At 45.3% G+C, this 25,820-nt stretch overlaps 1 protein-coding gene and 1 long non-coding RNA gene across 5 annotated transcripts in view; one reads left to right on the top strand and one right to left on the bottom strand.

Annotated features, from left to right (window-relative positions):
- The window catches only part of AFAP1L2 (actin filament associated protein 1 like 2), a 144,173-nt gene that overhangs the window by 67,617 nt on the left and 50,736 nt on the right, over window positions 1-25,820 (bottom strand). The window lies entirely within an intron of this gene.
- On the top strand, window positions 11,399-12,355 carry LOC123331435. Its single transcript, XR_006548077.1, has 2 exons — window positions 11,399-11,532; window positions 12,244-12,355. It is a non-coding gene; the product is annotated as an uncharacterized LOC123331435 (long non-coding RNA).

Consider the following 25,820-nt stretch of genomic DNA (forward strand, 5'->3'; position numbering starts at 1 on the left):
GCAACCAAGGAGATGTCCCATTCAAGTTGAAAGACATTTTGAAACAGCGAGGAAAATTTCACATGGTTGGGAATTAAAACACTCACCACTATTGTCCAGAAACCTCAAACCTCCTAGCTACTTTCCCAACCCAAATTTATTCCAACAAGCATGGTTCAAAATGCACAGATCTGTACAGTCTCTTTGGTACTGAGGCTCAGAAGTTCTTAGAACTTTTGAGCATGCATTTTCTTTTCCAAGCAAAATTTCACAGCAGTACAATTTTCTCCATTTGCTTATATTCTATTCCTGTGAAATCGTGTGACTCAGAGTCAGGAAATGAACCCTGGCAGAAAATGGTGGACAAGCTTCTGCCTGGGAAGGTTTGGGGCTCTGAGATGTCTCAACTGATCCCAGTTGAGAAACAACAGTGAGACAATCAAGATTATTCCCAAACTCCTGGCATCCAACTTTTAATACAAACTTAATTTTGTTTTTTTCCCTAAGAAAAGCACTCCCATCTATCAGGTGACATCTGAACAGAGAGGCTCTGCTGCAAAGACTGTGCAAAGTGAAAGAACACCTCAACTTTACTTTGGCAGCTAAGAGGTCATATACCATAGCAGGGTGTTGTCTCAAGGTGACCTTGTCCTTGGTCTTCTCACACCTGCATTTCTTAAGGCATTCATCTATTCACCAAATATTTCTGGAGCACCTAATACATGTTCAGAGCTTTGCTGGTGGCTCAGCAGTAAAGAATCCGTCTTTAATACAGGAGACAATGCTAGAGACATGGGTTTGATCCCTGGATCAGGAAGATCTCCTGGAGGAGGGCATGGCAACCCACTCCAGTATTCTTGCCTGGAGAATCCCATGGACAGAGGAGCCTGGTGGGCTACAGTCCATAGGTTCACAAAGAGGCAGACACAACTGAAGCAACTTAGCACGCACACAAATATGTGTTAGACCTTTAGATTCAACCACTAAATAAACTGGGTATGGCCCTCTTGAGGTACCTATCAATATCCTTCAGTATAAATTCTGTCACTCTAGTTACGTTAGCTTTCGGCAACTTTTAGATGAACATCATTACAAAATCCCTGCTCTTCTTTCCCCCTACCGCTGTATTAGCCCTCTCTCTCCCAGTCCCCACTGGTAACCACTAGTGTGCCCTCTATATCTGCTATAATTTTTTGTTTCATTCACTATTTGTTGTCTTTTTTAGATTTCACATAATACCATACAGCATGTCCTTTATCTGACTTATTTCACTTAGCACAATGTCCTCCATGTCCTTTATCTGACTTATTTCACTTAGCACAATGTCCTCCATGTCCTTTATCTGACTTATTTCACTTAGCACAATGTCCTCCGAATCCATCCACGTTGCTGCAAGTGGCAAAATTTCATTATTTTTTTTATGACTAATATTCCAGGGTAAAAAATTCCTGATATTCTTAGTGCCCCAATAGTCTTCGGTGGTTCTCCGTGCATGAATGAGTGGCGGAAAACCCGTATGTTTTTCCTGTGGCCATTTTACTACGGTAGTTGTTCATTTCTCTCCCTCTTATAATGAAGGCTGACTCCAGTTTAGTGGAAAGAGCTAGGCTAGAATTCAGTGGCTGTACTAGCAAGCTGTTTGAACTTCAACAAGCTTGACAGCTTTTTCAAACTTTAGTTTTCCCACCTACAAAAGTGGGAAGAAAGTGTACCTATTTCGCAGAGTTAGTGTGGGGATTCAGTGAAGTAACATGTGAAAACCACCAGACACAAAACATTATTCAATAAATGTTATTATTACCCCCTGTAGTGGGTTGAATAGAAGCCCCCAGAAAGATACATCCAAGTCCTAACCCCTGGTATCCATGAATGTGACTTTACTTGGAACTGGGTCTTTACTAATGTAATTAAATTACAGATTTCAAAATAGGGTTATCCTGGATTTCAGATGGGCTCTAAATCCCATGACTGATGATATCACTGAAGAAAAGAGAGGGAGCTCTTGGACTTCCCTGCTGGTCTAGTGGTTAAGGCTTTGCCTTCCAGTGCAGGGTTTGCGGGTTTAATCCCTGGTTGGGGAGCTAAGAGCCCTCGCAGCCAAAAAACCAAAACATAAAACAGAAACAATATTGTAACAAATTCAATAAAGATTTTTTAAATGGTCCACATAAAAAAATTCTTTTTAAAGAGAGGGAGCTTTGAAATACAGAAACACAGGGAAGAAGGCCATGTGAAGGCAGAGACAGCCACTGCGGTGGTACCCACAGCCAAGGAATGCCAGGCCCCACCCAGAATAAGAAGAGGCAAGAAAAAATTCTCTCCTAGGGCTGTCAGAGGGGCCATGGTCCTGCTGACACCTTGATTTCAGTTTTCTGGCCTCCAAAATAGAGAATAAGAATCTGGCATTGTAAGCCACCTAGTTCGTGTTCATTTGTTGCTGCAATCCTAGGTGGCTCAGATGGTAAAGAATCCCCCTGCAGTGCAGGAGACCTGGGTTCGATCCCTGGGTTGGAAAAATCCCCTGGAGAAGGGAATGGCTAACCCACTCCAGTATTCTTGCCTGGAGAATTCCACGGACAGAGGAGCCTGGCAGGCTACAGTCCATGGGGTCGCGAAGACTGAGCGACTGACACGTACACGCACAGGTAACTAGCACACTGGCCTTCAACTCATGGAACTAGAGCAGAGAGCTCATACACAGCTTGTGAAACAAAGAGCCCAGTAAGGAACAGACTTACAAAAAATTTAGCCTGGTTGGAAAGCTCTGATTTTCCACTAGATTAGAAGAATCTGATTAGATTTAAAATCAAGCAGGTAAAAACCTCTGAATTTGAAAACATCCACTCTGGTGAAACAGAGCCCTCCATGTTGGCTATAAACAACAGTAAACAACTTTCACAAAAAGCTGAGCAGGTGGTGGGCCCAGGGCTTCTAGAAGGTGGGCTACCGACAGGTGCAGACAGGACAGCTGCACAGAGCCCAGGGGGAGAAGAACACACCCAGGCTGCCCTCTGCCAGGCTCTGCTCCCCACTTGATGGTGATGGGGTCTGAGCCGCTCATGCCCTCGGAGCTGTCTTGCAGGAATAAGTGCTGGATACGGGAGCAGAGAAATGGGAAAATTGGGAAGTTGGGGTGAGGCCACCCCTGGAAGAAGTGCAAGAGTCAGAGATTCCAACTTGTGGCTCTTGGAAGGTTCTCTTGAGCCCACTGGCTTCCCATCCTAGAGAAACCTGCAGCAGGTACACCACGAGGCCAGAGTCAGGCCAGCTACCCCATTCCAGAGTCAGCACCCTGAGCCCCCAGCAGCCCCACCGGCTAGGAACCAGGCTGAGCCCCTGCTCTGGTTCTGAGTCCGGGTCCTTCCTGTCCCTTCCGATGAGTCTCTGGCCAACAATGACATATGACGCTTGTGTCATTTCATTTCATTTGCCACCATCGTATAGGTTTTGTTAACCAATCTTAAAGCTGAGGACACTGAGGAAAGTAACTTTCCTAAGGTCTCAGAGGTCACTCATGATAGAACCAAAATCCAAGCTCAGATCTTTGCCCCACCACCCGGGTTCATCCACACACCGAGGTTGGCGTGATCAGGTTCCCTGATCAAGCCAGAGGATGTTTTCCTCCACCATTCAGGCTGTTCTGTTCAAATCACTAAAATGACGGCACTGGCATGTGACAGCTGTCCTACCAGGGCATTCTGCTCACATTTTATTTAATCCTCACAACAACCCTGCACAGGATCTATTATTAACCCTACTTTATAGAGGGGGAGACAAAGGTCTCCAAGCCACACTTCTTAAAGTCGCACGGCTGATGTGATGCAGATGGGGTTAGAGCCAGGGCCCCAGAGGACACGCTCTTTCCCCACCCAGAACCCTGGTCGAGCCACTGACTTGATGATGAAGCTGTAGTAATGATGAGCAGTTGTAGCTGTTGGACTGATTAAGTGAGAGCCACGCTATCCCTTAAGACTTTGAGTCCCCTTCTCTCTTGCCGACCTCCCGTACAGGCTGCAGTCTTGATTAAAAAAAAAGTCAAGAAAGTCACAACTGTGACACTTGCTGAGGGTTTGCCTCTGGGCTCCTGCTACCCAGGTCAAGGGGGGAACTTGGCATTGCCCTTCCCGTGGGCATGACCCCTGGGGTCTGTATTAGGTCCCAGGGCTGCATGACAAAATACCCCGGAATGATGATTTCAATCAACAGGAATGTCTTCTCTCCCAGCCCTGGAGGCTGAAGTCCCACATCAGGTGTTGACAGGATCGCGCTCCCCGTGATGTACCCGGGGAAGAACACTTGTGTCTTTTTAGCTTCTTGTGGTTGCTGGCAAGCCTCAGCATTCCTTGGCTGCAGCTGCATTGGTCTGACCTGTGCCTCTGCCATCCTCCCTGTGTGTCCAGATCCTAAACCACCCTCTTCTTTATAAGGACATTTCATCCTTATTGGAGAAGGGCCCATCCTAATCCAGTAGGGCCACTGGATCTCAACTGAATTGCATCAGCAAAGACCATGTTTCTGAATAAGGCCAATGCTGGGGGTTAGGATTCAAACATAACTTTTGGGGGGATCCACAACAGGGCCCATGAAAGCCCAAACAAGCTTCTCTGAGCCCTCTCACCTGTGGCCCCAGCACTGAACAAGGCCCTTATTCTCAGGGAGCTATATGGGGACCAGACTGGGGGGGGCCTTTGGGTCTTCCTATTCCCCCTTGGACCATGAGTTTTGTTTTCCTGATAATATTCGTGCCCCAGGCCAAATATGTCAGACTCCCTCTCATTGGGCCCAAGCACCTAGAGGCTCCCTGGCTGATTCACATGAGCAGACAGGATTAACAGCGAGAGTCCGAGGGTGTTAAGTGTACTAAACCATTGGTTCGAAAAGGGTGCTAAGTCATATACAGCCAATAACTGACACTCCTCTGTAGAGTGTTCTGGGGTTTCCAGACTCCTTCTATCATAATACTCCATAATACAGGCTTGTTAAGGCCTGCCTCTCCTCCCCAACTTCCCCGCTCCCGTCCCCCAGCCTCTAAGATCCATGAGGCATACTCCCCCATGTCTGTCTTGATCACTGCTTACTCACAGTGCCAAACTTGGTGGCTGGCACATAGGAGTTACTCAATACAAGTCTTTTACATGAACGATGAGCAAGTGAATGAATCCACGAGTGAACAAATAAACACAGGCGCTATGAAGGGCATCTTAGAAGGAGACAAAGCCATGTTAGGAGCTGAGCTGAACCCTGCCTCCCACCCAAGAGTACATAACCCAGAAGCAGGGGGAACAAACCCACCCACTCACCACCCCACAACTCAAGAACGTGTCAAGTCCATATGATTGCTAATTCTAGGGGGGGAGGAAAGAAGAGTGACAGTGATCAGAGTGGGGGTGATCAGAGAGGGTAAAATGGTGTCTGGACTGGGCTGGGTGGTGGGGGCTTGGACAAATGGAGATGGGGCCAAGGCAGCATTCAAGGAAGTGATGAGAGAGGTAAGATGGGAGCTTTGGGGGCGTGAGGAAGGGTGGCTGGAGCACATGCTTCTGGCAGGCGAACAGTGAGATGAGACTCTCATGGGGTGAGACTTGCCAGCCAGATGGAGGTGTGTTTACCTTGCTGCCCAGGTAAAGTATCCAGTTGGTAATGGGAACTCATAAATGGCTTGGAGCAGAGGAATAAGGATGAAAACAGACTCACACAAGAGTTATCTGGGTGTGGTGCATGGAACCCAGCAATTTGAGGCCCACCTCTGTTCCAGCCACAAGCTCAAGTTCACAACTCAGACAGAGGCTGGGCATCAGGGGCTGTCTGACGAACCCTACGTCCTCTCCAGAAACTCCTAACAATTCATGTTTTACAAGGCCAGTGACTTGAAAGCAGAACTTCAACACCCAGGGCTCTCAATAGGAAAGAATTCCCTCCTCCCTTTCTCTGTATACATACTTATTAAACCATTGGGATCATTTTGGCAAAGAAAGTGACTAACTTCTCTGAGCCCTGTTTGACTCACAGTAACATACAATACAGTGTAATAGACATAAAATGTGCAGAAGTGTTGAGACATGTGTATTGTTCTCTTCCATTCCTAAGCTAACAATTCAGGAACCTCCTCTAAGCATAACCCTATGGTCCCTCCAGGGATTCCAGTTCATATGAGGGGTTTTTTTTTTTGCCACACCACACAGGCATGTGGAATCTTAACCACTGGACCGCCAGGGAAGCCCCATATGAGTATTTTTGGTCCTCCTTGGGCACCAACCTGACAGTAAATATAATTGAGACTAGTCACAGGTAGCCCTCTTGAGAGTCCCTCTTGAGAGTCCCTTGGACTGCAAGGAGATCCAACCAGTCCATCCTAAAGGAAATCAGTCCTGAATATTCATTGGAAGGACTGATGCTGAAGTTGAAACTCCAATACTTTGACCACTTGATGTGAAGAACTGACTCACTGGAAAAGTCCCTAATGACGGAAAGATTGAAGGCGGGAGGAGAAGGGGACAACAGAGGATGAGATGGTTGGATGGCATCACTAACTCTATGGACATGAGTTTGAGTAAGCTCCGGGAGTTGGTGATGGACAGGGAGGCCTGGCATGCTGCAGTCCATGGGGCTGCAAAGAGTCGGGCACGACTGAGTGACTGAACTGACTGACTGACTGACAGGTAGCCATCCAGATGATCCAAAAGAGGCTTAAAACCATTTAATAAATTATTACCAAAATGAAAATTTAAATCATCATAGACAGCTTAGAAACAATATCTAGGGCCCAGTTTGAGAAACATAATCTTAATGCAAGGCAGAAAACCACTTCCAACAGCTTCCGAGGAACTAGTCCCCACCCACCACTGCAGTCCCTACAGAGCTCATGGCCCTCAGAAGGCCTTTCCAGCCAAGTCTGTCCAAATCCAGTCAGTTTAAGGGGCACCTTTGCCTTTAGCATCTTTGAGATGCCCATCATGCATTTGTAACTACCTGTATCTTTGGGGCTTAGACTGACAATAAAGATGTTCCCAGCATGACTGTGTAGTGAGCAGATTCATTAATTACAGAAAAGAGCTGTGAGTCTCAGTTATCAGTAACAAGATTCTGTCTCTGAACAAAAGGGAAAGATGCTGAGATACTCGTGAAAGATGCCAACCGAGGCAGGGTTGTGAAAAGGCAGCCCTGGTCAGGATTCTGTCGGGAGAAAGCACACAGCCTTCCAGCAGGGAGGGCTACGTGGAGACCTCAAAACCAAAGGGCAAAGTGATGATGGATGGAAGGCAAGCAAGAATCACGGCCTTTATCTTTTTGTTGTTGCTGCTTTTGAATATTTACTTGCTCATTTGGCTGCAGCAGGTTCGTTGTGGTATGTGAACTCTTAATTGCAGCATGTAGGATTGAGTTCCCCGATCAGGGATCGAACCCAGGGTTCCTGCACTGGGAGTATGGAGTCTTAGCCAATGGACAAGCAGGGAAGTCCCAAGAATCACTGCCTTTGAAGAGGTAACTTATTTGTGCCCAGTATGCTTCCTATAGGGTTTCTGAAAATGGAAACAGAAAACCAAAACCCAGGCCAAAAAGGGGGGGGGGGAATATGCCCCAAATGTAGGCTAAAGTTGTAAAGAATAGGAAATATGAGCCTTGCCTTCTGAGGTAGTCCAAAGAGGGAAAGGAGGGGAGGCAATTATTCTTATCTGGACACATACCAGTCCTTTGGCTTTTTCCTGGTACTGCATTATAAGAGAGATGCTTCACCTTTGACAGATCAAGGCTCCTCCAGTGTTTTCTCATACTATTAACATTTATTGGCGGGGCCGAGCTGCTGAACTAAGATGGCCGGGCCACTGCACACCCATGAACACGGCCCCTGATGTGTGGGAGGGACAGCCCACACGTCACCTTCTGGCTGAGCCAAAGGGAAAACAGAGCTTTGGGTGACTTCCCATCTCTTCTGTGTAACGGGAGTCTTCTTGACAAAAGGCGAGAAGACAAATAGCCTTCTGGAAATGCTCCGTCTGTGCCAGGGTAAAACAGCATCAGCTGTTCGCAGACAGACATTCTGGGACTTAGACTCCTATCGTCAGGCTGACCTTGTGTTCTCTGAGGACGTGTCATGGAGAGTGAACTTCAGGGAGCATCCCATCTCCAAAATGCCAAGGGAAAAATGACTCGGTGATTTGGTCCATCTGTCTAGGGCGGCCGCCTCCATCTCACACCCCTGCCTGATTTAACCCCAGCGCAGCCCAGTGCCGTCCGGTACTAAAGGGACAGGATGTGGTTGTGGGCAAGAGCTAAATGTGAAAAGGCTTGTTTGCAGAGCAGCCAGGAACTGACCAATAATGAGCCCCAGTCCCCGAAGCTGCTGATAACAGAAGGCCAGAGGCCACACTAGAATGTAACCTCCAGTAAATCACTGTTAATTGCCAGGGAGAGGGGAATGGAGGCTCTACTTGAACTTGCAAGTTGATTTCAGGTCGTTCCACAGCCTTTCTGGCGGCTCCCTGGCAAGGAGGCGGAGGCAGGCAGAGGGGCTGGGGAGGAAGACTGCTCTTCACCCTTTTCTAACTGTGTCCTTTTTAGCAGCAGTCAGTGCCAATGCACACACCCACGGGAAGGACGCACGCTTGCTACCAACAGAAAGCTTACTTCTTCCCACCCTTGCAGGCCAGGCAGCAGCATGGCTCTTAGCATAATCAATTACATGAACACATTAAGGTAGTCTGCTGCACACAGGGAGCAGAGACCAGAAGCCAGAATCACAGAAGTGGATTCCACAAGTGGATGAGTCAAGCCGGTGCTGCATGGCCCTAGTGGTGGAGGAGATAAGAGGCTCCACCTGCCTCACGAGGCAGATGGCTCAGAAAAGGATGCCACTACTTAATAAGTACAGCACCAGTACACTAGGGACAAAAATCCTATCTTTCTTGAAAACTGATTATGACTGGGCAACTACACGTCTTCCTTGTGACTATGGTTTTCTTGGCTGGGTGTGGAAACTCATTGCTGATTTTTAGCAACTTTTAATGAAAAATTTAAATAAAATTAATTTTTAATGAAAAATTTCAAACATATAAAGTAGGAATAGTAAAATGAACTCCCCATGAACCCACGATTGAGTTTCATCATTTTCCAACAGTTCTAAGCATTTTGGCATTCTAATTTCATCTCCTGTTGCACTTATTTTTGCTGAAGTATTGAAAACAAATCTGTTCAAAATACAGTTAAGTTCTGCAATATGCATAAATACCCCAACATGTCTCTGTCAGGTAAAATCTTTTTACATTCAACACCAATGATCATACAGATGAATGAATAAAAAAGATGTGATACATATATACAACAGAATATAACTCAGCTATTAAAAAGAATGAGATAATGTCATATGCAACAACATGGATGGACTTGGAGATTACCCTACTAAGTAGGAGAAAGACATACTATATGATCTTTAAAAAGTGATACAAATGAACTCACACACAAAAAAGAAAAAGACTCACGACTTATGAATTCACTGAGAATGAACTTATGGTTACCAGTGGGGAAGGGTAATGGGGAAGGACAGACTGGGGTTTGAGGTTGTTGTATACACATTGTGTGTGAGTGTGAAGTCGCTCAGTCGTGTCCGACTCTTTGCGACCCCATGGACTGTAGCCTGCCAGGCTCCTCTGTCCATGGGATTCTCCAGGCAAGAATACTGGAGTGGGTTGCCATTTCCTTCTCCAGGGGATCTTCCCAACCCAGGGATCGAACCTGGGTCTCCTGCACTGCAGGCAGATGCTTTATCCTCTGAGCCCCCAGGGAAGCCATGTGTACACATTACTATATTTAAAATAAATAACCAACAAGGACCTACTGTATAGCATAGGTAACTCTGCTCAACACTCTGCAATAACCTAAATGGGGAAAGAATTTGGAAAAGAATAGATACATGTACAACTGAATTATCTGCTGTACATCTTAAACATGACTGTTCCACTACACTCCAATAAAAAAATAAAAATTAAAAAAATAACAGTGATCATACTCAACAAATGAACATGACTATTTCTTACTCATTTTGGCACCTCTTGCCCAGATGCAGGATGCAGAAGGTCATAATGGGAGGAATTGAGATGCCCTGTCCTCTTTTGGCACCACCAAGCAGGGTGACCTTAGGCCAGCTAATCAGCCTTCCTGACCCATAGTTTCCATACCACTAAGAGAAAATCAGAGGGGTGGGTCTCTCAAGTTTTATCCAAACTCCAAATATAGCTGTTCTCAGATATCCGAGGGTCCTATAATACTGCCTAGAACCCACTTTCACACTCTTATTTGAACAGTACAATATATGTGTGTGCAAGTAAGTTAGCCTAAATCCACACCCTGGATGGGAGGGGCTCATGTTTAAAGTACCCTAAACAGATTACACACACCAGAGGTTTTGGTTAGCTAAAAGACCCCAATCGCAAATCTGTACCCCAGAGGCAGTTAGACAAGGCTTTACTTACTTTGAAGGATGCTGAAACTGTTTCATTGCTGACATGAGTGGTACTCCCACAAACAGAGTAGCTAGAAACTCTGTTTCAGAGCCTCCACCCTCACATGAATCGGGTCTGAGACAACAGTGAGTACAGTATTCGCTCATTACTGAATGGACCACTAGGGGACCTAATTCTGCCTCGAGCATTTTCTCGAACCTGCCTCCAGCAAAGTGCCTGGTGGGCAAAACCAGTGAACACCAGAAAGCTGGGGCTTCATCAGGCTCGTAGAACAAATTAAGGCTCTTATTGTATCTTCTGGCTCATGGATATTTGGGGTGCAGCTGAATGTAGTCTGATGCTTGGCTTCATCTTTGCCTAGCAGCAGGGACTGAAACTGTGTGGGAGCGGACCTAGGTTCCCTTTTATATCTTAACCATTGGAAGTTATCCAGTTTGTCAAAAGCACCCACAGTGTGGCTCTCTTCCTACTTCTAAACTTTTATTTGCAATATTTCCCTTTATTTGAATTCCCCCCATCCCCACCTCCATAAATCCTTTCCATCTGTTAAAGCCCAGTGCAAATCCTGCTTCCTCCAAACGGCCTTCCCCAGCCAACAAGACCCAGGCAGCAGTCAGGCAACAATAAACTAACCTCTACATTTCCCATGACCGTGAGATATATCTGGGGGCTGCAGGAATGCTTCAAGTTAACTCACTCCGGCAGGCTGGTGTCTGCGGGGCCTCCCACAGGGTCGACAGCGAGGAGATTGGTTGGTGAAGGCCAAGTGGAGGGCTCAGTCCTTCTCTCTCATTTCTCCCCACCTGCCACTGGGTAAAGCCGCTAAAATAATGCTGAAAACTTTCTCGGTCCACCTGTTGACATGCTCTGTCCTCAAAGGAGAAAGCCAGGTGGGTTCGTGCAGAGGAAGGAGAGTGGGAAAGAAGAGGCAGGGCCTTGGCCGCCATCTTGGAAAGAAGAAAGTCAGTCAGCTGGGAATAGCCAGATCATAAAATTAAAGGCTTCTGGTGTGGGCAGCTGTAAATGCTGATTCTGAAGAAAGCAGACCGGCAGAGCAAGACCCCTCATCAGTCCAAAAAAAAGATGATTTACCAAGGTCAGAATTTGGGCCATGGAAAATTCCCTGTGTTTATGCTTTTTTTTTTTAAAACAGCCCAAGAGCAGAGGGAAGCTTATCTTTCTGTCGGGGTGGGGTGGGGGGGAAGGCCACTATACAGCTCATAAACCTAGTGAATTAAATAGGATTCCAGCGTGTGGGTAATATGGATGAGTTCTACTGTATTGAACGGCCTCTCCCCACGAGAATCACCCCATTAACTTCTCCCCAGCAAGTCACATCCTATAGAGACAACAGCAGCAAAGGTCTCTTTCCCTAAACTTGGATGAAACAGCAAAATTCCTGAGTAATTTGTTCCAAATCGAAGCTTCTCCTTGGACTTGGAAAGGGATGCTGCTGTTAAGAATGGTTTTGTGGAGAATCTCAGGACAGTTGGAGAGTTTAACCCTGAGAATGATCAATGGTCTTTTTCTTTGGTCCCCGGGCAGTCACCTGGGCAGGCCCAGAACCACCTTGGGAGCCTTCCCTTCCAGCCCAGAAGCCCCAGGCACCATGATTCATACCAACAGGTTCCCAGATTTTCCCTCTGTAAACACCAAGTCCAGCGCTGGACTGTCTTGCCATTGTTTGGCCCAGAATTTATGGCTCAGATAAGGGAAGCTGCATGGGGCTGGGTGGGGTGAGAGGGGCAGGGCTTGCCACGAGTGAAATAACCCAGTATTTTCTTTTGCTTTTTTCTCCATATCTCAGTGTCCAGAGCAGGCTGAGGGTGACCAGCTCCGGAAGCTTCCATGATGCCAAATACCTTCTCAATGACTTCTTTTGTGTACTTTCTTCTATTTTTATTAAACTTTTACTGGAAAAATGGAATGTATGCAGGCAAATGGTAAAAATATACTCATTTGTTTACTTATTTATTCATATCAAACAGCAGCACAAACGTAGACGGTGAAAAGCTTCCCTCCCAACTCAGAACCCCCAACACTAGCCCCTTCGCTGGAAACTACTATCAATGGACTATGTGTCTTACCAGAGGCTTCTGATGCATACTAGTCTATATAAAAAACATACATAAAAAAATACAGGGAAAGCTCTCTTATATTAGTAAGCTTAGACTACCGATGGCACTCTGAACCTTGTTAGTTTCACTTGTCAATGTCCCTTGGAGATACACTTTGGGCAACACATGGATGTGTCTTGTTCTCTTGAACAGCTGCATGTACTCCGCTGAATGGATGCAATGTATGTTTAAAATATAATCGCTTTGCTTATAAAATACTGGTTATTATTTTGCAAACCTAAACCGCAGGAAATGCACAGTAAGGAGGAAAATGTCATTAACTCTTCCTGCCTCTCCTTTTTTAAACCTTTCAATTCTAATACCTCAAAGTCCCCCTGGTTGCCCCGAATGATGACATTCTAGGACATACTCATGGTGGCCAACAGAGAGGACAGAGACTTGGAAGACAAAGGCCAGAGCCCCAGAGCTCTGCCTCCATACCCTGCTCTTAGTCTTGGAAGTCCCCAAGCCTTTGTTACCATGGTTACCTATCAATGCACACACACACACACACACACACACACACACCCCTCCACCGCCACCCTTCTCCCAAGGCCAAACAGCAAGATAACTTTGCCCTTCTCTGCTTGTAAAATCAGCCAGACCTGGGTCCACAGTGGACAGGAGATTGACTGAGACCTCAAGATCACACCTGCCTAGATACAGAGGGTAGGAGGCCTGCCCTGGGAGGACTTCTGTCCAGCGTCAAAGAGAAATACCACAGAACCGTCGATTCAAACCATCTCACAAACTCTACAGGCCAAATCCTCTCCCACTCCTCAGGCTGTGGCTTCAGCATTTCGGGCTGGGGAGGACATTTTGTTGGTTATTTCATAGACTTTAACATGCCCACTCCTTACGTCTCCTAGGCAACGTGACCCCAAACATCCCAGCTCAAGTCACAAATTTGAAACGCCTGCACATTATCATTGGATTTTTCTGAAACTTGGTCATTCAAGCAGAAAGGGAAAAAGTGTTTCTGGAAACTCTCTCCATGAAACAAACAGTACAGCTGGCCAACCCTCTGGCACGGAACCATCCTGCCCGGGGCACCAGGCCTGCCCATGAGGACGGGTCTCACGTAGGGAGCTGCAGACATGCAGCTGCCCCGGGAGGGTCTTCACAGACATCCAGCTGAGGGACGGAGAACCCAGTGTGCCCTGGAAGACTCTCTGAGAGGCTCCCCTTTCCCAGCCTTGGCCCCAACATAAAGGCCTGTGCTGCAAGCCTTGGCTCTGTGGGGCCCGTCTTGCTGGTTGGGGAGTAGCAGGGTTTGCTCCAGATTCGTTCCCAGATTTGTCTTTCGCTGCTCAGCACTTACACAGGAGCTGCCAGAGTCCTGAACTCACCCCCTTGCTGGATGATTCTAGAAGGAAAAAAAAAAAATCCTGCAGCTGTTTCAGTTTCTCCATCCTTGGAAAGACCTTCCAACTAGGAGCTGGAAGGGGCCCAGGGCTGATGTTGCATTCTGAAGAAACTGTTTCCTAGACAGATTTTAGAGAACTAGGTTTGTGGGATGATGGTGCTGGATATTCCATCCCTCCCAGCCAAGGAGTGGCCCATGGGAGCAGGCGTGCCCCACGGCAGTGGTGAGAAGGGAGTTTGTCACCAGGCCAGATGCTACCTGGTCTGGTACTATTTCAGCTTTGTCAGTGAGCTGACCTAGTCACTGAGGCATTAGGGGGGTTATTGCCTCCTCTCCAGATCCTCTAGGACTGGGGTCAGCAAACGGTGACCCACGGGCTGGACTGAGCCCACCCCCTGTTTCTGTATAGCCTTCATGCTAAGAAAGTATTTCACATTTTTCAATGGTTGAAAGAATATTCGAAGATGATTTTGTGACACCTGAAAATCATACAAAATTCAAATTTCAGTGACCATAAATAAAGTTTTGTTAGAATACAGCCGGGCCTATTTGTTTACAGCCTGTGGCCGCTTTCATACCTCAGCGGCAGAGTCGAGTCCCTGCCGCACAGACCGTATGGCTACAAATCCTGCAGTATTTACTATCTGCCTTTTACAGAAAAGTTTTCTGGTCCCTTCATTCTACAGCATACCGCTGGGTAAAAATCAAGGATATTATGAAGGTATTACTCTAACAAGAGAAAGCACAAATTTCCTATTGACAAAATTCAAAATACAGTAATTGAGTAACTGTTTTATAATACAGGTCTAACGCAAGTGAAAATCTTTTTATGGGTGGGGGATATTGTGCTCATTGGGGACTCAGAGTAAGAGTTTCCTTTCACTAGATTGATTGCAAATGTTCATTTGTGAAAACCTTTCTTAGCTTGAAGGTCACTGGCCAGTACAAAAAGGAAGAAGACTTCAATTTTCTGATTTCTTTTTTCAGTTCCATGAGAGTCTAATTGGGAACAAATACTAAACAGAAACTGGATTTGGGACAACAAAATATTACACGGTCAATTATATTGTTCCCTTCTACCCCTCCCCTACAAAAGTCAGCCTCTTAAAGGAACCACACACATTAAAACTTGTTTAAGAGACTGTGAGATCTGCCAGAGGAAGGGTCATGTTTATTTGTAAGCACTCTGACTTGTGACATAAACCCACATATATGGAGGTGGGGTAGGGGTGGTGAGTGCAATACAGAGAAGTATGAAATGTTAGCTACATGTAAGGACTTCTAAATAAAAGAGAAGAGAAGAAAAAGTAACAGTTAAATTATAGAACTAAACTCGGACACCAACTTCGCTGCTATGGTAGCACGTGACTGGCCTGCCAAAGTAGGAGACACAAGAGATGAGGGTTTGATCCCTGGGTTGGGAAGATCCCCTGGAGTAGGAAACAGCAATCCACTTCAGTATTCTTGCCTGGGAAAATCCATGGACAGAGGAGCTTGGCAGGCTATAGTACAGGGGGTTGCAAAGAGTCGGACACGACTGAGCATACAGTATTCAGTATTCATTCACTATAAATGCATTTTCTACTAACAGGGGGAGAGAGTATTCAGGTTCTTTTACCCAGAACTAAGGAACCTCTACCATCGTTGCTCCTTTTGAAAGAGGATCACGGCAATTGCGATCTCAAAACCCACAAGAAGATCACTCTGAAACAGTCACAGGGACTGAAACGATGCTCCAGATTCAAACCCTGATAAAGCAGTTGTTGAATGTGTTATATCCAGCACTGTCGACACTCAATTAAAAACACACATTATGACTTCAACCCTATCCAAGGGATAGAAATACTGAAGATGTAAAAATAGAGAAACATGGGAGGAATAAAAGACCACCCAGGCAGAATCAGCCAGAGCCTGAGAAATCACTGGAGCTTCTGGGCCTCCCTAGAAGTCACCACCCACAGAGCCTTGAGCCAGGAGGAGCAGGAAGGAGATGACGGGGAAAGTCCAAGGGAATCGGCCCGGCACAGCCTTCACCTGGCTTTCTGATGCAGGAGAAAAGGGCACTCTGCTGGGCACCTTCAAGCATCAGCAACAATATTATACAAGTCAAGGTGATAATATACAGAGAAAATGTCGCCTTTGGCCCACAGCTTGCTAATTCGCACTTGCCCCTTCTCTCCTGCCCCTGGCTTCCCAAGACAAAGTGCACCTCTGAACAACCAAACATGGAATGTCATAAACTTCACCTTGACTAGCAAACAAAGAGTTACCACTCAAGTTCAGTACATGGACTATTTTACCAGATTATTGAAAAGCCCAGCAGAGATGTTCCTTTTTCATGACTCTTCAGGGAAGCCAGTCTCAAGGTTAGGATCAAAGGTAGCACAAAGCATGATCTATAAACTAGATGACTGGAGTCCAATCAAGGACAATTCTGTGCTTCTTGAAAAGAAGCCATCACTGTGCTCATGTGCAGGACATGAACACTTCTGGACCATTTGCTGTATCACAGACATTGTACCATTTACAACGTATATTCATTAAGGAGTACGCTTTTTCCATCCACGGTCAGTGCTGTCTACAGAACCAAGATCTTGGCAAAATAGCAGTTAATGGAATAGAATGGTTATGAGTTTCCCCCAGTGTGATGATGGAATTATTCAATCACTATTTATTGAGCTTCCATTCTCCTCTAATCATTGAAAAAGCAAGAGAGTTTCCAAAAAAAAAAAATAAACTTCTGCTTTATTGACTATGCCAAAGCTTTTGACTGTGTGGATCACAACAAACTCTGGAAAATTCTTAAAGAGACGGGAACACCAGACCACCTGACCTGCCTCCTGAGAAATCTGTATGCAGGTCAAGAAGCAACAGTTAGAACTGGACATGGGACAACAGACTGGTTCCAGATCGGGAAAGGAGTACGTCAAGGCTGTATACTGTCACCCTGCTTATTTAACTTATATGCAGAGTACATCATGAGAAATGCTGGGCTGGAAGAAGCACAAGCTGGAATCAAGACTGCTGGGAGAAACATCAATAACCTCAGATATGCAGATGACACCACCCTTATGGGAGAAAGCAAAGAACTAAAGAGCCTCTTGATTAAAGTAAAAGAGGAGAGTGAAAAAGTTGACTTAAAACTCAACATTCAGAAAACTAAGATCATGGCATCCAGCCCCATCACTTCATGGCAAATAGACGGGGAAACAATGGAAACAGTGACAGACTTTATTTTGGGGGGCTCCAAAATCACTGCAAATGGTGACTGCAGCCATGAAATTAAAAGACACTTGCTCCTTGGGAGAAAAGTTATGACCAACCTAGATAGCATATTCAAAAGCAGAGACATTACTTTGCTAACAAAGGTCCATCTAGTCAAAGCTATAGTTTTTCCAGTAGTCATGTATGGATGTGAGAGTCGGACTATAAAGAAAGCACCAAAGAATTGATGCTTCTGAACTGTGGTGCTGGAGAAGACTCTTGAGAGTCCCTTGGACTGCAAGGAGATCCAACCAGTCAGTCCTAAAAGAAATCAGTCCTGAATATTCATTGGAAGGACTGATGCTGAAGTTGAAACTCCAATACTTTGGCCACCTGATATGAAGAACTGACTCACTAAAAAAGACCCTGCTGCTGGGAAAGATTGAAGGTGGGAGGAGAAGGGGATGACAGAGAATGAGATGGTTGGATGGCATCACTGACTCGATGGACATGAGTTTGAGTAAGCTCTGGGAGTTGATGATGGACAGGGAACCCTGGCGTGCTGCAGTCCATGGAGACGCAAAGAGTCGGACATGACTGAGAGACTGAACTGAACTGAGATACCAAAAAAAAAAATGAATAATATTTTAAGGCATTTCTATTTTTAAGAATAAGGCATTTCTACCCTCAAAAGCCTTCATTTCAACACAGCAAGACAGTGATGAGCCAACAGTGATGGGAGCACAGAGAAAGGAGTATTTATTGGCCTGAGAGGCTTCAGGACCAAGCATCACGTAGGTGGGCTCCATTTTGAGGGGACACTGAGAATCCTCCCCGTGTCTGGGAGGGCTCATATGTGTTTGTTCCAACATTTCTCAGCAGTTGCTTCCCAAGAAACTAAACCTTGATTCTCTGGGTCTTTGCTGGTGCCGTACCTCCATGTGCTCTGAACCTATTTGCAGGAAGCGTCTCGGGCAAGGAGGCTGTCACAGCAGAAACAGAGCCTAAGTCAAGGGAAAGGGCCTTTACAATGAGGATCCAAGTCACCAGGTGTCCCACCACCTGCTAGGGGACTGCCCTGTTGGCAAAGAACATGAAGGAGAATTCTTTTTTCCATTATTCATGGAATTCACAAGGCAAGTTGCTTATGATTCTTTCTTATTTGAATGCTAAACATGTTTCTAAAATAAGCACTAGCTTTGTATTGACACGGAAACGGACTGGAATTTTCAGTCAGTAAGGTGCAAAAGCATTTCATACTACTGAAGCTTGTACCTTTGTTAATCCTCACCAGTCCATAAACTCGTAGACACCTGGATGGAACAAGGAAAAGGTGGGATGTGAAAGTTGCTCAGTCATGCCTAACATGGAATTCTCCAGGCCAGAATACTGGAGTGGGTAGCCTTTCCCTTCTCCAGGGGATCTTCCCGAACCCAGGTCTCCCGCACTGCAGGTGGATTCTTTACCAGCTGAGCTATAAGGGAAGCCCAAGAATACTGGAGTGCATAGCCTATCCCTTCTCCAGTGGATCTTCCTGACCCAGGAATCGAACCAGGGTTTCCTGCATTGCACACAGACTCTTTACCAGCTGAACTAATAGGGAAGCCCACAGAAAAAGTGGGAACACCACACACAGAAAAGGTGGGAACACACACTAAAATCCTAGCCCTTCCCAGGGCAAACTGAGAAGCTTTCTATTAGCAAATATTAAAAGTTCTGCCACTGTCTTCATTATCACTAGAGGCCAGGAGATTTAAAATCTAAATGAATATCTTCTAATACGAGGAACTACAATTTCTACATGAGAAAGGTAAAGTCTTTGTCCATTGTCGTTCAGTCACCCAGTCATGTCCGACTCTTTGCAACCCCATGGACTGCATCATGCCAGGCCTCCCTGTCCCTCACCATTTCCCAAAGTTTGCCCAAGTTCATTGCTTCAGTGATGCCATCCAGCCATCTCATCCTCTGACGTCCTCTTCTCCTTCTACTCTTGATCTTTCCCGCATCTTTCCCAACTTTTCCATTGAGTTTTCTGTTTGCATCAGATGACCAAAATACTGGAGCTTCATCATCAGTCCTTCCAGTGAGTATTCAGGGTTGATCTCCCTTAAGATTGACTGGTTTGATCTCCTTGCTGTCCAAAGGACTTTCAGGAGTCTTCTCCAGCACCACAGTTCGAAAGCATCGATTCTTTGGTGTTCTGCCTTCTTCACTATCCAGCTCTTGCAACCACATGTGACCACTGGGAAGACCATAGCCTTGACTATACGGACCTTTGTCGGCAGAGTAATGTGTCTGCTTTTCAACACACTGCCTAGGTTTGTCATTGCTTTCCTGCCAAGAAGCAATCATGTTCAGATTTCACGGCTGCAGTCACCATCTGCAGTGATTCTGGAGCCCAAGAAGAGGAAATCTGTTACTACTTCCACCTTTTCCCCTTCTATTTGCCATGTAGTAATGGGGCCAGATGCCATGATCTTAGTTTTTTAAATATTTAGTCTTAAGTCAGCTCTTTCACTCTCTTCCTTCACCCTCATCAAGAGGCTCTTTAGTTCCTCTTTGCTTTCTGCTATTAGAGTAGTATCATCTGCATATCTGAGGGTTTTGATATTTCTCCCACCTGTCTTGATTCTGGCTCGTAACTCATCCAGCCCAGCATTTCTCATGATGTGCTCAGCGTATAGGTTAAACAAACAGGGTGACAGCAGACAGCTCTGTTGTACTCCTTTCTTGATCTTGAACCAATCAGTTGTTCCATACAGGGTTCTAACTGTTGCTTCTGGACCTGCATACAGGTTTCTCAGGAGACAGGTAAGAAGGTCTGGTATTCCCATCTCTCTAAGAGCTTTCGACAGCTTGTCATGATCTACACAGTCAATGCCTTCAGCATAGTTGATGAAACAGAAATGTTTTTCTGAAATTCCCTTGCTGTTTCTATAATCTAGCAAATGTTGGCAATTTGAGAGTCTTTCTCCATAAAGCAATGTTATTTTGCTTTCCCTGCAAATGTACCATCTTCCAGACTGTCAGAGACCTCTGTTTCTACAATGATGCCTGAAATTAAATTAAGAACCCCCCTCCCCGTAAAAAAAACCAAAGCTAAGGGTCTGGGAGAGAAGTAATGACTCCCACCTCCCAGTTTCCCAAGATCCACAGTCTAAGAAGTTCCCCGAGGAAACCCATGGAGGAACATTCCAGGCCTGCAGGGATGTTCTAGCCACCATGGAAGACCAAGAACACATCATTGGTCATCACTAAGGGGGTTCAGGGCCAGTAAGCCCCAGACCCACCAACCCTGAGGAAGCGCCTGCCCCTGGCATGGCCTGGACCAGGACATGCACCAGATGGAGAAGCAGCAACATGAACTATGCCAGAAATACACACATCACCTACACCACCTCCTCTGCCATGGTGATGTCTGACACAAAGTCAGCACAACCAGCATCCTCAAATCCAGGTCACCCTGACCCAGCCTAAATGTCTTCTTTTCCCACGATAAAAAGCAAAGGACAAGTCACCCACCACCCAGTGGAACTGTTAAAACTTTGGAAGAGTTTTCCCATAAAACAAAGGTCTTTAGGGGATGTTAGGAAGATGGAGGCAGAGACAGACAGACATTTTTTCCTTTAGTGGAAGTTCTGAAATATTGAGGCAACTTGGATTGCATTTTTATTGCCACTTCCAGACAAAATCCTCCTGAGATTTGTTCACCATGGGTTTACCCCACATTCCTACAAGTGAATGCTTCCAGGGTGGTCACATGGTCCTCTCTTAATCCCATAACCCTCCGAACTCCGAGTGTTTGATGAAGTCTGAGGAAGTGAAAGTTAAGTAGGTCTTTTCCTTGAGTAAATCAGTTCCCTTGCCTTACAATTCCCCAGAGAGTGGAAATCAGCCAAGGTCAGGACAGTGAGTCTGCCTGGGAAGAGATGATTTCATTGGTTGGGACTTTATGGGGCTTGTATGTTTTATATGGCAAATACTCTGCTATCTTTTTGCAAGGGCGGAGGGGGAAACAAAACAAAAACCCTATCCCTGGCAGGAATCTTGAGTCACACAATCTGGGGAGAGAATGTAGCTAACATCCAACCTTATTTCCCTACTGTCTGGAGTCTCAGTGGCAATTTAGTATTAAGGAATGATAGGGTTTTACATCCAAGAGGCTTGCATTCCAAAGTGTGGGAGCTCTCCTCTGAAGGCTCATTTACCCTGGTCATTCCATGATGAGGAAGCAGACACTGGGCCCAGGGAAGACCCTGAGTGAATTTACACCCACTGCCCTGGAATGTCTCTCCATTGACAAGGCACCCAAGAGCACCTGACCCAGAACTTTTTGAAGACAACCCTGTATGTCCCTGGTTCAATCCCCGGGTCAGAAAGATCCCCTAGGGTAGGAAATGGAAGACCCACTCTGGTATTTCTGCCTGGAAAATTCCATGAACAGAGGAGCCCGATGAGCTGCCATCCCTGTGGGGTCACAAAGCGTGGGACACGACTGAGCACACACACACACAGACACTATCTGTCCCGAAGCCTTGGTTTCCTCAGGTCTCTAATGGGAATGCAGAGCTCTATCTATCCTCACAGAATTGTAAAGTCAAATAAGATAATTCACCTAACAACATTGGTTAGAGGCATGGCAATGAGAACTCTCTATTTCCTACAAGCTTCTTGGTGGCAGGAGCAATGTTGGATTTGATTTGCACTAACTCTGTACTGCATATAGATCAGGGTTTAATAAATGCCTGTGATGAGTGGGTCTTTCAAAAAATTAAGGGTGAACAAATATGTCACAAAGCTAAAGCAGTGTGGCAATGATGTGTGAATGGTCAAATAGATCAACCGAAAAGACTAGCGTGCACAGAATGTGTGTGCGCAAAGTCACTTTAGTCATGTCTGACTGTGTGTGACCCTATGGACCATAGCCCGCCAGGCTCCTCTGTGGGATTCTCCAGGCAAGAATACTGCAGTGGGTTGCCATGCCCTTCTCCAGGGATTGAACCCACATCTCCTATGTCTCCAGCATTGGCCGGCAGGTTCTTTACCACTAGCGCCACCTGGGAAACCCCTCAATGTCTTTATCACCAACTAAATCACTGCATATACTAGGGTCTATTCTGTGTACTCTGGGGCTTCTCAGGTGGCGCTAGTGGTAAAGAACCTGCCTGCCAATGCAGAAGACATAAGAGACACAGGTTCAATCCCTGGGTCGAGAAGATCCCTGGAGAAGGGCATGGCAACCCACTGCAGTATTCTTGCCTGGAGAATCCCTTGGGCAGAGGAGCCTGGTGGGCTATAGACATTGCGGGAGGTAAAATAGATAAGTGAAAAACACTGTTCACACACGAGGGTGGCCATCTGGAAAAACAGACATTTAGAGCTCTATGTCATAACTTATGAAGAATTTCAAATTGTACAAAAACTTAGTACATGAAAAATATGATTACAAAAGTATTAGGAGAAAATACGACTGGTGGAAATGTAAAATGTTTAGTCACTTTGAAAAACAGTCTGGCAGTTCCTCAAATGAGTAAACATAAAGTTACCTTATAACCCAGAAGTTCTACTAATAGGTATATACCCAAGAGAAACAAAATCATATCATAAAAATGGATATATAAATACTTACAGCAACATTATTCATAAGAGCCAAAAAGTGGGATGTTCATCAACAGATGAATAGATAAACAAGGTGTGTTACAGCTATCCATAGACATACAATGGAATATTTGGTTATAAAAATGAGTGAAGTATTGATAATATTACAATTCGAACTTTAAAAACATGCCAAGACTCCTGAGAGTCCCTTGGACTGCAAGGGGATCCAACCAGTCCATTCTGAAGGAGATCAGCCCTGGGTGTTCTTTGGAGGGAATGATGCTAAAGCTGAAGCTCCAGTACTTTGGCCACCTCATGCAAAGAGTTGACTCATTGGAAAAGACTCTGATGCTGGGAGGGATTGGGGGCAGGAGGAAAAGGGGACAACAGAGGATGAGATGGCTGGATGGCATCACCGACTCGATGGATGTGAGTTTGAGTGAACTCCGGGAGTTGGTGATGGACAGGGAGGCCTGGCGTGCTGCGATTCATGGGGTCGCAAAGAGTCGGACATGACTGAGCGACTGAAGTGAACTGAACTGAACTGAACTGAAGTTAAAGAAGCCAATCACAAGAGTCTACATATTATGTAATTCTATTCATATGAGAATCCAGGATAGGAAAGTAGATTTGTAGTTACTTACAGCTGGGGGTAGGGGCAGGGAGAGAATGGAGGAAAGTGGGTGTCAGCTTAAGCATAAGGGAATTTTTTTTTTTTAATCAGATGATGAAATGTTCTAAAATTGTGGTGATGGTTGCATATATCTATGAATATGCAAAAAACCCACTGAATTGTATACTTTAAATGGTAAGTTGTATGGTATGCAAATGACATCTTGATAAGGCTGTTTTGAAAAAGAATAAAAAAACATTTTTTAAAGTAGAATTCTAGGGGAAGACTTTCTAAGTATGAGCAAAAGCCATAAAAGGAGATAAATTTGACCACACACATACACAAAATTCTACTTTAGAAAAATAAACATAAAAGCAAGTCAAAAGACAAGAAACTGGGCAGCGAGGAAGAGGGTACAAATTTGCAGCTCGTATCCAAAGGGTCAATTCCCTTACTATATAAAAAGTGCCTACTAAATGAATTTTAAAAGACTAACAACCCAAGAGAGAAATGAGCACACTCACACACACGTGAATGGCTTGTAAACATACAAAAGGATGCTCAACTTTCCTTATAAAAAGAGAGATATACTATAGAGAGAGAGCTTTAGCCACTCTGATAGGCAAAGGTGAAAAAGTGTAATAATATATCATGCTGATGAGGGTGTAAGAAAACAGACACTCTGACCTTTTGTCTATGAGCATAAAAAGGACAGAACTTCACAAGAGGTATTTATCTAGTCAAATTGTAAATGCATATATCCCTTGACCCAGCAGAATTGCTTCTGAGATTTCAACCTGAGATGAGACCCTTGATGTATGTGAAATGACCTGAATGCAAAGAAATTCATGGTGACACTGTTTGTTAGAGCAAAAGATTGGGAAAAACTTAAATGCTCAAGAATGATACATTATGCTGTCTCCATATAAAGGAAACACACAGCAGCATTAGAAAGAAATCAGCAGATCTATCAGGAAAGAACTCCAAGAAACACCCTTAACTTAAATGAGAATGTGAACAGTGAGTATGCCGCATTTGTGGGAAATGGGGACATTATACTTACAGGTGTGTGTTAGTCGCTCAGTAGTATCCGACTCTTCACGACCCCATGGACTGTAGCCCACCAGGCTCCTCTGTCCATGGAATTCTCCAGGAGTGGGTTGCCATTTCCTTCTCCAGGAGATCTTCCCCACCCAGGGATTGAAACAAGGTCTTCTGCATTGCAGGTAGATTCTTGACTGACTGAGCCACCAGGGAAGCCCAAGAATACTGGAGTGGGTAGCCTATCCGTTCTCCAGGGGAACTTCCTGAACCAGGAATCAAACTGGGGTCTCCCGCATTGCAGGCGGATTCTTTACCAGCTGAGCTACCAGGGAAGCCTGTGTACCTACATAGCTGCTTTTTTTTTTTTTTTTTGAAGGATATATAAAACTAAAGCAGTGTTTGCTTCCAGCAAGGGAACAGGAGTAAACAGGAGTAAGAGGGAGGTTTACTTTTTACTCTACCCTTTTGCTTTTTAAAATGATACCGTGGGGTTGGGGGTGGGGGACTTCCCTGGTGGTCCAGTGGTTAAGACTCCACACTCCCAATGCAGGGGACCTGGGTTTGATCCCTGATCAGGGAACTAGATCCCACATGCTACAACTCAAGATCTCACATGGCACAACAAAGATTCTTCATGCTGCAACTGAAACCCAGTGCAGCCAAAAAACAAAACCAAACCACAGGGGTTGAAAAGAAGGAAAGAAAAAAGGACAGGGCCAAGGGGAAGTGAGAGAGGGTAAGAGTGGAGGGAAGGAAAGAAAGAGGGAAGAAAGGGACAGTGAGGATTACTGCAGAGAGGAAGAAAAATATTTGGCTAAATATATCCTTCACAGATAAAATCATTGAGGATGGAATTCTAGGGATTTTCAGATTATAAATTTCTGCTACATACGCATATTTGATAATAAACATGTATGACTTTTACCACAAAAAAACAGACATAAAATTACTACATGAACTCCTTACTGAGCGAAATAACAGTTTGAAAAATGTAGCTGCTGTTTACACTATTTTAAAGTAACTTCATTAGAAAAAAATGAAAATAACAAAAAGGGAAAGAAAGACTGAATTTGCCTAGTTGGGCCCTTTTATCCCTGGCTTGGAATGCTGATCTTTTATCTTTGTTCTGGAAAGTCAGTGGAGATGCAAGTGCAGAGGGGAGGTTGGAGGCAGAACTTGGTGAATGGGGGTCCCGTGGACGCCCAGCCTGAGGCTGGCCGCGCTGAGATACCCACTCCCAGCCCCCAGGCCAGAAGTCCTCACTGGTTCCACCTAACTCTCTTCCCCACCTTCTCCTTCTCCATCATCCCTTCTGATCTGGCTACAGGAGCAATGAAGCAGACAGATTCTGGCAAGGAACCAGGATCAGGGTCTTTTCAAATGAGTCGGCTGTTCGCATCAGGTGGGCAAAGTATTGGAGCTTCAGTGTCAATTCTTCCAAT

Source organism: Bubalus bubalis, chromosome 23 (genome assembly GCF_019923935.1).
Source record: "Bubalus bubalis isolate 160015118507 breed Murrah chromosome 23, NDDB_SH_1, whole genome shotgun sequence".
NCBI lineage: Eukaryota > Metazoa > Chordata > Mammalia > Artiodactyla > Bovidae > Bubalus > Bubalus bubalis.